A 15,687-nucleotide genomic window follows, 5' to 3' on the forward strand; every position below is an offset into this window, starting at 1 on the left:
ATTTGTTTTTTTTTAATTAAATACATTCATTTTACTCAATAAGTATAATTATAGATTTTTTAAATTTAAAAATGATTCTAATGGTTTAGGTTTCAAGTGTGTAAAAAAAATACTTAAATTTTTATTAGATAATTAAATGTAAAATTGTCATATTTACACGTTATAAAAATTGATAATAACATTTTATTTGTTTTTTTAAATTGAATACATTCATTTTACTCAATAACTATAATTATAGTTACTTTAAATTTAAAAATGATTCTAATGGTTTAAGTTTCAAGTGTGTAAAATAAATACTTAATTTTTTATAAGAAAATTAAAAGTAAAATTGTCATATCTACACGTAATAAAAGTTGATCATAACATTTTATTTGTTTTTTTAAATTTAATACATTCATTTTACTCAATAAGTATTATTATAGATTTTTTAAATTTAAAAATGATTCTAATGGTTTAGGTTTCAAGTGTGTAAAATAAATACTCAAATTTTTATTAGAAAATTAAAAGTAAAATTATCATATTTACACATAATAAAAGTTGATCATAACATTTTATTTGTTTTTTTAAATTTAATACATTCATTTTACTCAATAACTATAATTATAGATTTTTTAAATTTAAAAATGAATCTAATGGTTTAGGTTTCAAGTGTGTAAAATAAATAATTAAATTTTTATTAGAAAATTAAAAGTAAAATTATCATATTTACACATAATAAAAGTTGATCATAACATTTTATTTGGTTTTTTAAATTTAATACATTCATTTTACTCAATAAGTATAATTATAGTTACTTTAAATTTAAAAATGATTCTAATGGTTTAAGTTTCAAGTGTGTAAAATAAATACTTAATTTTTTATTAGAAAATTAAAAGTAAAATTATCATATTTACACATAATAAAAGTTGATCATAACATTTTATTTGTTTTTTTAAATTTAATACATTCATTTTACTCAATAACTATAATTATAGTTACTTTAATTTAAAAATGATTCTAATGGTTTAAGTTTCAAGTGTGTAAAATAAATACTTAATTTTTATTAGAAAATTAAAAGTAAAATTGTCATACTTACACGTTATAAAAATTGATAATAATATTTTATTTGTTTTTTTAAATTTAATACATTCATTTTACTCAATAAGTATAATTATAGATTTTTTAAATTTAAAAATGAATCTAATGGTTTAGGTTTCAAGTGTGTAAAATAAATAATTAAATTTTTATTAGAAAATAAAAGTAAAATTGTCATATTTACACGTAATAAAAGTTGATCATAACATTTTATTTGTTTTTTTAATTTAATACATTCATTTTACTCAATAAGTATTATTATAGATTTTTTTAATTTAAAAATGATTCTAATGGTTTAGGTTTCAAGTGTGTAAAATAAATACTCAAATTTTTATTAGAAAATTAAAATTAAAATTATCATATTTACACATAATAAAAGTTGATCATAACATTTTATCTGTTTTTTTTAAATTTAATACATTCATTTTACTCAATAAGTATAATTATAGACTTTAAATTTAAAAATGATTCTAATGTTTTAAGTTTCAAGTGTGTAAAATAAATACTTAATTTTTTATTAGAAAATTAAATGTAAAATTGTCATATTTACACGTTATAAAAATTGATAATAACATTTTATTTGTTTTTTTAAATTTAATACATTCATTTTACTCAATAACTATAATTATAGTTACTTTAAATTTAAAAATGATTCTAATGGTTTAAGTTTCAAGTGTGTAAAATAAATACTTAATTTTTTATTAGAAAATTAAAAGTAAAATTATCATATTTACACGTAATAAAAGTTGATAATAACATTTTTTTTGTTTTTTAAATTTAATACATTCATTTTACTGAATAAGTATAAATATAGATTTTTTTTGTTTTTTAAATTTAATACATTCATTTTACTCAATAAGTATTATTATAGTTACTTTAAATTTAAAAATGATTCTAATGGTGTAGGTTTCAAGTGTGTAAAATAAATACTTAATTTTTTATTAGAAAATTAAAAGTTAATTTGTCATATTTTCACACATATAAAAAGTGATAATATGATTTTATTATTTTTTTTATATTATTTTTATCATTTTATTCAATAAGTATTATTATAGTTACTGTATATTTAAAAAGGGTTCTATTGATTTTAGTTTCAACTGTGTATAATTGAAAGTAGTGTAAATGTTACAGGTTTTCTATCAAATGAAATTAATCTTCTGCTGGTCGTCTTGATTCTGTTTTCCACTTTTGATTTTCTTGTTTTTTGTTATGTGTATTTGCTGTATTTTGCTGCTAGATGTGTTTTTTCCCCTGTATCTACTTTGCTGAAATTTTCCAGCCGTTTATCTTGTCAATCTGAAATGGAATACGATTATTTTTTGTTCCCTTATGTCTCAACAAGTTATTAAAAGTAGTTTAGTCCCTTATTGTTCATTCAGTTTTACGTTGACTTATGGCTTCACATTGAAATCTGCGTGATTAAGTTTGCTCACAATTGATAGATTACTGCTTTGCTGTTATGGATTTTACTAGAATCGCCCAGCTGTTCCTCTTTTCTATCTGAAATTAAATATGATTAATTTGAGTTCACTTTTGTACCTTTGTTTTATTTAATTGTTGATCATATTACCTATATACTTTAACAGTAGGGTTGTTAAATTAAAAATAGTCTAGTGCCGTATTTCTCTATATTATTATTCGTGTCCGCTTATATCATAAGAGCAATGTACTATAGCCTGAGCTATAATCAATGACGGCAATAGAATATCATTTATCGAAAACTTACAAAATAATAAAAATATTTTGTAATATTCTTACCATTTATTTATTTTACCTGTACTTCACTAGCACTACCTTACCTTTTCACGGTTACTAATTGTACCGTATGTTACTGCAAATGGTTGTAGTAAGAATAGGTATTATTAAAAGAAATGAAAGGATGGATCGCCATACCAACAAAATTCCTTATTTACCTAAACGTCCGAAACCCGTGAAGTAGTATTATTATAATACCTACCCTCCTGAATGTGTACAACTAGGTTGGCAATGATAAAAAAATGTCAGTTGGTTATGGATTAGATAATCCTGATGTAATATGTTAGATAAATAAAGTCTACATTACAATAAGTAGGTATGAGTAACAATTTACCTATGTTATAATAGTGTATACATATTTCATTTTATTGTAAAATTTTATAAACTTTAACTACAAAATAATTTGTAAATATTCATGATTTTGATGAAATTTTGTCAATATTTGAACTTCAAAAGCTAATAAAAATAAAATTGTGCATATATATTCTTATAATTTTTAAATGACAATAAGAATAACGTATGAGGAAATTTGTATTAAATTTTCAAGTATCTATCTACGACTTATACGTTTGCTTGCTAATTATTATATACATTAATTATTGCTATTTTAGGCTGTATTACAAGAAATTATAAAGATTTCATTAATCCTGTTGTCACGAATTAAGATCCACTATTAGATTTTTTTTTGACATTGCAAGCTTATCCGTACGAAGGAAAATATATGATATGCAATTTTTATTTAAGCTAGTCAAAGATTTCATCAATTGCCCTGAAATTTTAAGTTCTCTGAACTTTTATGTCCCTCAATGTAGAACTAGACCAACTTCTATGTTTTATATTTTACGCATAAAACCGATTATGCTTCAGCCTCACCCTTCACCTATGAATAGGATAATGTCAATAGCTAATGATATAAACGTTGATTTGTTTAACTTAAATTCAATTGAATCTTTTAATAATTATGCAAACAGAATTTTTTGTATTTAATATTGTGTTATTGGGTTATTATTGTAAAATGTTATTACAATGTTATTTATTTGTATATAATTGTTGAACTATAATTTAATTAATTATTGAAATTGGATCATATGATCTGTTGAAATAATAATAAATAAATAAATATTATATATATATATATATATATTTCTTTTTCATCAATCAAGTATTTTATTCTCTTTTTTTTTTATTGTTATTGGATGGTTAAATCACGAATTTATATAAAGACAAATTTATTTTTACTGTTGTAAAAACTTAATATTTTATTGTGTTTGAAAAAAAATATTTCATTGTTGTTATAAGTATAACAAGGTATATTTCAGCTGAACTAACATTATGTATTTATGTAACATTGTCATTTGTAATAAGAAAACTGCGATGATGTACCTATATGTTCAAACTTCAAACGATAAAATCCAGTAAATACACATAATGGCAACGGTATTAATAGACTACAAAAGTACGAACATAACATCACTAACATTAGGCTCAATAGTTTTATACACGAAATATAGTGAATTTATAAGATTTAATAATATCTACTTAGTATATAAATATATTCTATATATCTACTATACATACCTACCTCTATTCCTATATTATATTATACTATATAGATATTTATTATATAATTATTAAAGAATAAACATAATATAAAAAAAATCACTACAAGACTGCAGATAGTAGATAAAATGTACAGTATATAGTTACACGTACATTATAGGTACTATTAAACCAGCTATTATGCTGTAAGCTGCAGCAAAATATTAAAATGTATATATATAGCCATATAGGTACAGACGTATAGTACTAATAGTAAAATATTATATAGTCGAATAAAAATAAATATTCAGTCTTATTATAAATTTAATAACATTTAAAAATACATAATAATAATAAATGAATGCATAATTAATTGAATTCATTTATCCAATAGAATTACAATTCTGTAAAAATATGAGCTCCTACTTTTAGTACTTTTTTTCTTTTTCCGGAGAGGAAAGTAAAATATACAATCATTATACTTAATATAGACAATACCTATACAGCAAAATACTTAAGCACCAATTACCAAAATCAGTTTTTTTAACAGCTATATAATTTATATTCATATACCTACCTAAATGTAAATAGTAAATACACAAGAGGTGTAGAGGTATACATATCGTGTTCATAATATGTTGGTACTGTTTGTGGATAGGTACAAAGCGTACTATATTCACTGGCTCACTGCTAAACAAACCGATGACAATCAACACCATAATAATAGTAATAATATTTATAATAATAATAATAATAATGAAGTGCAATTTGAATAGGGCAGCCCGTGGTTCCTAATTTCCTAAATAAGAAAACAAGCCTCATTTTTCTCTCAGTCGACAGTAAAAGTAGTCAGTACAACGCATATTTGTATTGTTTCTCGCGTACATTTCCATAATGTAAACGTCGTCGGGGGTGTCACTTCTGTGCGCTGCCACACAATAAGCATTATAATTTGTTTGCGCTCTATTTATGCCTACTTCCTTGGCTATAAGCAAAACAAAACATCGTCAGGGGACAAAAATAATAATAACAGACAGGAACTGAAACCGGCCCGTTATATATAGGTAAAAATGGGGGTAATATTTACATATACGTACGTGAAACCATTTTTTATAATCATCTAATGGTGGACAGACTTATGACCGTATGAATGCTTGTGTGAAACCTATATAGGATAGTCAATAGGTGTATAATATAAAATGAGTAAACGACAGTCGACAACAATGACGACAATGAGCCCAACTGTGTCAAAATGAAGTCTCGTAATCATAAACATCAAATAAAACTAGTAAAGAGAGACAAAATTTAGTTCAATTTAGTGATAACTTATAACATTTAATAATAATATATAGTTAAATATGTTTAATTTAAATTCAAATTATGTATTTAATATAATATATGTAAGTACTTATTTAATTTAACTTTTCCATAACAAATTTACAATTTTTTTCTATATCGAACACTATTATGTAAATAAATTTATAAACTTACAATCTACATGTAAATAATGATATAATTAAATTGTATTGGTTTTACATTGACGTATTTTTTTTTATTTTTTATTTTTTGTCATCACCGGGATGATAAAAATACTTGAATTTTATTTTTAATGGTAGTTTTTGGATCTAGTTAATATTTTAGAGAGTCAAAAATAAACATTTTCTAAATATCATACATTTTATCATTATTTATTATGTTCAGGTACTTAACGTAACGGTAAGAAAAATCAATAGATCGTAATTGTTCGAAAATATTTGTCCGGAATAATAAAATCTGGACCATAGTATTCCAGAAACTACAATGACTAAATCTAAGATCCTGAACAATAATAATTTGGAAAAATATATAAAAACAAAATATGGTAGTATTGTGTAATTTTCCTCACCACCTTTAAATCTTGAACGACATACAATTATGTCGTTCATATTGTTTATGAGGTATTACACGAGGCGCGTTTTTTTTATTGTGGTGTCCCCATTAGGCCTAATCCACATCATAAGCGAATACAAACGAATGTCGATCGGCAATAATAATTGATAATATTATTAATATTATTAACTGTACTTTTTTGAGTATAAAATGCGTCTCATACGCCGAAATAAATAATTAATAATATTATATAGGTAAAACAAATAAACATTGAATTATACATTTAATAGAAAGTTAGTTAAAATAATTTTAGTTTTGCCGTAGCACGGCATTCGTCTATTTTCGGCTTACTAGTTACTAGTATTGAATTTAAATACATATTTAATTATCTAACGAAATAAGTAAATCAGTAAATGTTCGATTATAAATTAGTTTAGTTGATATATTTAAATGGATAATATATCGCCAATTCTTGTATTTGTAAAACAAAAATAAAAAAAAATATATAATAGTTATTACGTTACATAAAAATGATACTCTTCCTTCAGATACTATTATTTAAATTCAATACTTTCTAACTCTTAAAATATACTTAATATATAAATGTATATTAGGTATATAATAATAATAATAATAATAATAATAATAATATAATAATATGTGTACTCTATAATATATAAATCTATAAAAATATAACTATCTATGTACTAAAAATATTATATATTTGTAGACAGACAGCTATTATTGTAGCTGATCGCTAAACTATTAAAATTACAATACGCTAAATTGTTTTAGTCTATAAGAGTATATTAATTGAAATAAATGAATATTACTTCACAACAAATATATACGTTGTTTAATTTGGTTTTTAGTTCTAATAATCAACCGTGTTTGAGATAAAATTATTTTCTAAAATAAAAATGATCTAAATGGTCATAACTATGTATTTTTGGCAAGAGACAGGGAACTTAGTATTTTATTTTCATCATCATCGTCTAAAGCCCTTGCCTTGTCGTGATAGCCATAAGTCTCTGTTATTTGCCATGTTTTTCAATTTTGAATAAGTTGTAGCTTCCATGAGATGTTTGAAGTCTTGGGCGTCCTCTAGACCTTTTCCCCAAGATCTTTTCTTCGAAAATATTTTTCTGTTTTCATAAATGTGTTATGTCTAAATAGGTGCCCTATTAATTTCATTTTCCTTTTTAATATGTGTTTTATTATATTCCTATTTTTTTCTTACATCTTTTAACGTTTGCTCATTTGTTTTCCTTTCAAGTTTCAACCCATGATGTTGTTCATTTTTCTCTAAATCCACATTTCCATTACTTCCAAGCGGTCCTTTTTATTTTTCACGAGAATCCAAATAATTTACCATTTATCGTATTGTTTTAAAATTTCACATCCATATAGTAACACACTCTAAACAAATGTTTTAATGAATTTTTTCTTCGTTTTGATGTTTTAGTATTTGCTAGTTAATAGTTAATAGGCTGTATTTTTTATGAATGTTTGTTTGGCTAAAGTTATTCTTTTTTTATGTTAATGGTGGATGTATTATTATTTGTTATTATACTTCCCAGATAGGAGAACTGTTCGACTTCTTGGATTACAATGTCGTTTAATTTTATAATTGGTTTGTTATAACTTTATTATTTCTTTATTATTATCTCTTCGGGCTGTCATTGTTTTCATTTTGGTAGCATTTTATTTTAGTTCACCGTATTTTACTCTTATGAGGACATTGTACCCGCATATGTTGCCACGGCCTTACATACGTAGGGCATACCAAATTTTCGTTCGCAAGTTTCAAAAGTATGCTGTTTCTTGTTAGTTTTGATATTAGAATGATTTGGCCCATTATACCATGTGTCCCAAGAAACACTTTATCACTCATTACCCTTTTAATATTTTTCAATTCTGTTTGCGGGACATTAAATTAGACTTATAGATCATACATTTCTATAATTTAAAAATTTTTTAACTTAAGTATTTTACGCATGCGCATCAAAACTTTATTTGTTTTCAATGGCGCAACCCCTATTTTAAATATCATTTTTGGATTGTTCTATTTTTTTTTAAGTAATTTTGATGTATCAACTTGTATTGTAAACTCAAAATTGGCAAAATTAGAGCTAAAAATATAATTTAAAAAAAATCTTATTAAATTTGATTTTTTTTTTTTTTTAATGTAAATATTATTTTCTTCTTAACACCGTAATGTAGGTAATCATAATTATTATTATTAAAGTAATAAATTATTTACTATTTATGAATTATTATTTAATTATTGTTACACATTATGTACCTAATAACATATTTTAAACATGTATTTTTAGAAAACATAATTCTAAATTTCTATTTATTTTATTCAACAATACTATACATTTTTATTTACAATTTAATTTACAGAAATTACTTACATTATTTACTGTTCAATGAATTGTTCGAACGTCCCTCCGTTATGTATAATCGTTTGTATCGAATTGACATTTAATCATTTGAACATTTATTTTATTTTTAATTGTACGTATTTTTCTTTCCATCAGAATTAGAATAATTTATCTTTTAAAATAATAATAAGCATGGGTCTTTCTATTTTGGTTATCTACCTATACCTATTAAAATGTCATTACCTATTTTTATATTAGATATTATGACACTCATTATCAGAGTCATGTGTCTTTACGGTCTTAGTAGTTCGACGTTTTATGTTCGTTATTGTCAATAGGTAGTATAAAGTTATAATTTAAATTTTGTAAGAACGCAAATTTAATCATGAATAATAATGAAAAAGTTCAGTTATTGTTGATTTACGGAAAGTATAACAGAAACGCTAGAGAAGCAACAAGAATGTACGGCCAGCAATATCTAGATCGGTATCATCCCCATTAGGTTAGGTTAGAACAGTACCTAAATAATGTAAGTAATTTCTGTAAATTAAATTGTAAATAAAAATGTATAGTATTGTTGAATAAAATAAAATAGAAATTTAGAATTATGTTTTCTAAAAATACATGTTTAAAATATGTTATTAGGTACATAATGTGTAACAATAATTAAATAATAATTCATAAATAGTAAATAATTTATTACTTTAATAATAATAATTATGATTACCTACATTACGGTGTTAAGAAGAAAATAATATTTACAATAAAAAAAAAAAAAAAATCAAATTTAATAAGATTTTTTTTAAATTATATTTTTAGCTCTAATTTTGCCAATTTTGAGTTTACAATACAAGTTGATACATCAAAATTACTTAAAAAAAAATAGAACAATCCAAAAATGATATTTAAAATAGGGGTTGCGCCATTGAAAACAAATAAAGTTTTGATGCGCATGCGTAAAATACTTAAGTTAAAAAAATTTTAAATTATAGAAATGTATGATCTATAAGTCTAATTTAATGTCCCGCAAACAGAATTGAAAAATATTAAAAGGGTAATGAGTGATAAAGTGTACCCTGTTTCTTGGGACACACGGTATAATTTAAAGGTAAAATGATTATTTAGGGCCCCACGTAGTCTTTTATTGATATTATTATTTTTAAGTAACTTATGATCATTTTAAAATGTTGTGTTTCAAAAAGATCATAACTTACTTAAAAATAATAATATCAATAAAAGGCTACGCGAGGGCCTAGATAATAATCTTGTTAGTTTTGATATTAGAATGATTTGGCCTATTATATAATTTAAAGGTAAAATGATTATCTAGGGCCCCTCGTAGCTTTTTATTGATATTATTATTTTTAAGTAACTTATGATCATTTTAAAATGTAGAGTTTCAAAAAGGTCATAACTTACTTAAAAATAATAATATCAATAAAAGGCTACGTGGGGGCCTAGATAATAATCTTACCTTTAAATTATATAATAGGTCGATTCACTCTAATATCAAAACTAACAGCATACTCTTGAAACTGGTGAATAAAAATTTGCTATGTCGTACGTATGTAAGACACAGACAACATATACCGATACAATGCCCTCATATTTCTTCAATATCATTTTGATCACAATTTACAACGCTGTGTAGAATAATGGTAACGGCTCATATATTACTATCAATAATAGTAAAAAACATTTTTTTTAGAAAATTTTTTATTTTTTTTGAAAAAATATCGTAAAAAAAAGTAATTTATAATCATTAATGTGTGTAAAATTAACAAATTTTTGAAAAAAATTAGACGAAAATTAAATAAATTATAAATCATTATTAAAAAATGTGTTAATTTTTTAAAAACTATCAAAAAATATTTATATAGTTTCTTAAAAAAGACTGTATTTTAAATTTGTATGTAGGTAATGTTAGTATTAGAAACGGATCCCATACAAAAATTAACTATTATTTCTATGTATGACCGAATTCTTTATGTTAAAAATAGCCTAACCAATTCTCGTTAATTATAAATACGTTATAGTTAAATATTAATTAAAATGGTATAGTACTAATTATGACGTCAATACACCTTGCAGTAAAACATAACGATAGGTTACATAATAGGTATACATAATAAAAACTTAATTGTCATAGGTAATTCTACTCTCTTTTTTTAGATAGATTTGTTCAATCGTTGTATCACTAAATATTTTGAAAATAACAAAAACTTGTTTCTACCATGATTGATATTTTTAATACATGAACGATTAGCATTACTTTGACAGCAATTATGAAACAAAATGATGTCAGTTTCGCACAACACCTTTTTAATATATTCTCTATCCCTCCCTATATAAAATCTGTAGTTATTTTTTGCATTACATTAGGATTTTTCTATTCTGGATTAATAATTTCTTGTGAAAGTCATTCTGTCTTCAACAATGAAATTGATCAACGTATTTTTTGATTTTGTGTTTTTCACATCTTCCAATGAATTCGATGATGGTCCAATACAGATTTCAAGTTCAATACAAACACATTTCTTTGATTTGTAAAATAAAAAAACTAAGCCCTTCTGTTTTCTAAACCAAAAAAAAAAATAGTAACATACCATTCTATGATCACTTTTATTTATTTTTAAAAATAATTTTATAACAAACTGTTGACCTTTAAAACCAAAAAACCGTTTTTTTTTAAATACTAACAAGAATTTCAAGTAATAAAATGTTATTGCATAAAAACTGAACGTTTAATAGATTAGAATATAATGCAAATAGACTACGAATGGAAAAATACTACTTTTCTAACCCAACTTATTAATAATCATATTAAAAATATTATTTTAGTACTCATATGTATATTTATATCAGTGCGTTGACTAGTTGCCGCTTTATCCATACCTACCTTTTATAATTGTAAAAAAAATGGATACAAGAGCCGATATTATACAATATAGTAATATAAATGAGTAATATAAATAACTATAATTACTCTGCTGCAGATTTAATTATATATTATATGTTTTTAATTATTACGATAAAAAAGGTATCAATGAGGTTACTATGTTAACACAATTATATAGTTGTTTGGGTAGCATTAATTGAAATTTCTTTTTAAAATAATTATATATTTATATGTGTTAAACTAAACGGCTGACAGGTATTGTCACGTTATAATGTGGTGAAGAGTGGAAAAAATTACCGATACCTTTCATTACACGAGAATAATAATACTTTTTAAATAGATAACAACAAAAATGTTATTCTGCAGCGGAGACAAATAAATACTATTTTTAAGACACTAAAAAAAAAAAAAAAAAATTGTTTCCTATTTCTTTAAGTTTCAGCATTATTTCCCCCTGTAATAAATACAACAAAATAATTAAGAGTTAATAACTAATTATTTACTAATTATTTATCAATCTGTAATACTGTAAACATTAACTTTCAATAATTTTACTTTCACTTGTTATACTTGTTATATTACACATAAAGAAGCATGGTCATAAAACTTCTAAAATTTACAAATAATTTCAAAAATTAAATTATTATCTTAAATTTTAAAAAGTTAATGCGTAAAAGGCATATTATAAATATTCAACTGAATAAATGGTTTCTTTTACATAAAGTTTGATTGATTGGCTAGTTCAGGGGGGTTATTATTCAATATTATACTTGACCAAAAACAAAAAATACTATTCAATTTCATTATTACAATATTGTTAATAAGACTTGGAATATTCTGCAGGTTGCATATTTTTTTTTTGATTTCCCTTGTATTATATTCTTTGAAAATTAACATTTCTATTATATACCTACCTAATATGTATTAACTCGTACCTGGTGATTGGATCTTCACATGAGAACAATCCAACGCTCCAATGACCTTTGGAAACCTTGCTATTTTATAGAATCCTTGCTGCAAATTTTGAGCCCTTCAACATCATTAGGAAATGTTAAAAATTTAGACCTCAACATAGCAATGGCTTTTAAAACTTTCCAAACAAATTTTCCAGCTGTAGATTTATGAATCCCAATAAAGTCTCCAACAGTGATCAACATATTTCCTGATGCTAAAAATCGTAATGTTAATAACATCTCAGGAGTAATGGCATGATTTCTAAAAATTAAAAATAGTTTTTGTAAGATATACCTAAATAAATTTCCCTTTATATTAAGTTTTTAATTTCGTTTAATTTTAACATGCCTGTTGGTAGGAGATTGGATTTTATCCACAATTAATGCCAATATTACATTCACAACACGTTTTGATAAACAAAACCGATTATAAAATTCAATCTCATCCCAAGTACTGAAATGATCTAAGCGGTTTCTATAAATTCGCTTTTTTCTTGGGCGATTCAATCGTTCAATAAAGTTAACAATGTCTTCATCGTCACTTGACAGTGATGAATCCGATATATAAATTATAATTTCATTCATTTTGAAAATTACAAGTACAACACAATTACTTAATTTAACTTGAATAGCTATAAAATATAGATTTGAAAACTATTTTTACTTATAAAATCACACAACGCAATGATAATCATTGAGAAAATATAACATAAATGATAGATAAACTTCACATTAGGTATGGTTTAGTTTAAGTAAAGCTTTTAGTACGTTAAGTGTTACTTAAGTGTTAAAAGTATAATGAAATTCGAATATATTAATTTAAGCTTAGCTTATGGTTAAGTTATAGCTTAAGTGGAATATGAAATACCGGCCCTAAGACAGTTATATTACTTACAGATTAAGAGTAAAAATACATTACAATATCACTCTATTAGTCTTCCTGTCATCACAATTTACCTTTTTACAATTAATTTAAGCTGACCTGTGAGAATGGTGTTCTATTTTTATTGTTTCACGGGCCCATCGTAAACTTTATTTTTTGTCGTTTTTGAATACAAAAGCTTGATGTATTTACGTCTAAGAAACGCAGTTATTAAAACGCTAAAATAATTTAAGTCTAATCCAAAATATTCTTGATTTATAAATTATATAATTATATAAGAAATAAAAAAATGAAAAATATTTAAATTAATTTTCTTCGAAAAATAAAATAAAACCGGCACTGAGGAAGTAGTATTCCTTTAAAATTGTAACGGCTAACAAATGAATACCTAGTGATTATGTAAAACTAATAGAACTTGTGACTATATACGAAACGAAAATTTCGAAAACTGTCAAGACGTATTAGGTAATAAATAAATTATTGATATTTTTGTTATAATAATAAAAAATATCAATTGTTGTGGCCAGCACAACTTTTTATACACTTCTTTTCAGCCAACATAGCATTATTTTATTATTAACATCACTGTTCACTTATTAAATAATTTATTTATATATTACAATTTACAACCATTACTATCATTACATTTTAATGGGATTATTTTATTATAATAATTATGAGAAATAAATACCATATGGCATATATTATGTTAAACTAAATAAACAATTTTATGATAAATGCACAATTGAAAACAATAATAATTTTTGCGACATTAGAGTATACTTTGATGTACTTAATGCTTAATACATAATTTAGCTTTTAAATAACACCTGCAGTATAGTTCGCACACGCTATAAAATCATTTTAAGAAAACGTGCATGGCGATTAGCGCTTACAATTTCAAAAAAAAAAAAAGGTAACATGATTTTGTCTCACTAAAGTGTTAGAGACTAAAAAGTTAAATATGATTGACAAATACTAGTTATACTATACATAAAATAACATCTTGGTACATTTTGCACATAATAATCATAACATCACAACATTTAAAATAATAATAAATCACAAAACAAATAATGAGGTAGGTAGGTACTTATCGATCGATATTATCACGTTATGGTGTGATGAAGTGTGGAAAAAATTACAGACATCTCTCTTTACATGATAATTAATAATTATAATAATACTTTTTTTTTAAATGGGTAACAACTATAGCTTTCTACCAGATAAACAAATAATCGGGAAAACATACGAAGCTCTAGGAATACCTACAGTTTGTGGTGAACCAGATAAGTAAGTACTATTATAGTAATTATTATTTATTTATTTAATAATAAACGCCATACAGCTTTTATAAGTACCTATAACAAATAATACAAATGAAGTAAGAAAATAACATGTTATATTTTTAATAGTTAATACGTAATTAAACTAAAACTATTTAAAAGAAAAGAAGGGGTCCAAATCAGATTGTAATATGCAAGGATGGAGTGGTTGGTTTTTGGCATGGTAGGCATTAAAAATTGGAATGTGAAATAAAATAGAATGATAATTTGTGGTGGGAGACAGTAATTTAAAATAAAAACGTACAGGAGAATCGATTTTGCTATTTAGCACGTTCATAATAAAAGTTAAATTAGTTTTGAGCCTATAAATTACGGTAGGCTTAAGAAACTAAGCATAGAAATGTCAATTATAAGAGCTACTAGAAAATCGATTATTTAAAGAACATAATTGGCAAAATGGCAACCCTCAAAAATATGTATACGTACCTAATACGTATATATTAGATAATATAGAGTGTAGACCTTCGTAAGACTCTTAAGTTACCTAATGGCTAATAATAATAGAAACCATAGCTGCACTATAGACTATAGAGTATAGGAAAGATGAGTTGTAACTTGTATTACTTATATTCCAATATTGCTCTCACGAATGCATAGTATAGTCTTCAGTGGCGTAATATGGTGGGGGGATTTGGGTGTCGTGTCCCTCATTGACCTTTTTTTTTTTTAAAAAAAAAAGACTGGTTAACTAAATTTATTTACTGATATTATTTTATATTATTGAATATTTTGTAATTATTTATTTCCGTGTCACGTGTGTAGATAGGTATACCTACATACATTTATTGTACTGAAATGAGATACTTCTGAATTTATAGGTAAAATGTAAAAATTCATCCTCTCGTATAAACATGACTAATTATGCCACTGATTAAGTCTTCAGAGTTTCTGAGGTGTTAACAATTTAAAATATTTTGAAAATTTAACCGTGTAGGTATATAATATAGATAACCCTTATATGTATACCTATAAACATTTG

General features: G+C 24.1%; 2 long non-coding RNA genes across 3 annotated transcripts; both read right to left on the minus strand.

The window, feature by feature from the left end:
- Positions 1-2,137: 2,137 nt before the first annotated feature.
- Positions 2,138-3,703, minus strand: LOC126555716 (uncharacterized). The gene is made up of 2 exons (XR_007606930.1): positions 2,645-3,703; positions 2,138-2,574 (listed from the first exon to the last, which is right to left on the minus strand). It is a non-coding gene; the product is annotated as an uncharacterized LOC126555716 (long non-coding RNA).
- A 6,700-nt stretch (positions 3,704-10,403) lies between these two features.
- LOC126555717 (uncharacterized) lies at positions 10,404-15,471 on the minus strand. 2 transcript variants are annotated; one of them, XR_007606932.1, is made up of 3 exons: positions 13,462-15,471; positions 12,462-13,111; positions 10,404-11,204 (listed from the first exon to the last, which is right to left on the minus strand). It is a non-coding gene; the product is annotated as an uncharacterized LOC126555717 (long non-coding RNA). The 2 variants fall into 2 exon arrangements; XR_007606931.1 differs by lacking the exon at positions 10,404-11,204 and having other exon boundaries at positions 12,462-12,694.
- Positions 15,472-15,687: the final 216 nt, after the last annotated feature.

The sequence above is a fragment of the Aphis gossypii genome, unplaced genomic scaffold, assembly GCF_020184175.1.
Source record: "Aphis gossypii isolate Hap1 unplaced genomic scaffold, ASM2018417v2 Contig01029, whole genome shotgun sequence".
Taxonomy (NCBI): domain Eukaryota; kingdom Metazoa; phylum Arthropoda; class Insecta; order Hemiptera; family Aphididae; genus Aphis; species Aphis gossypii.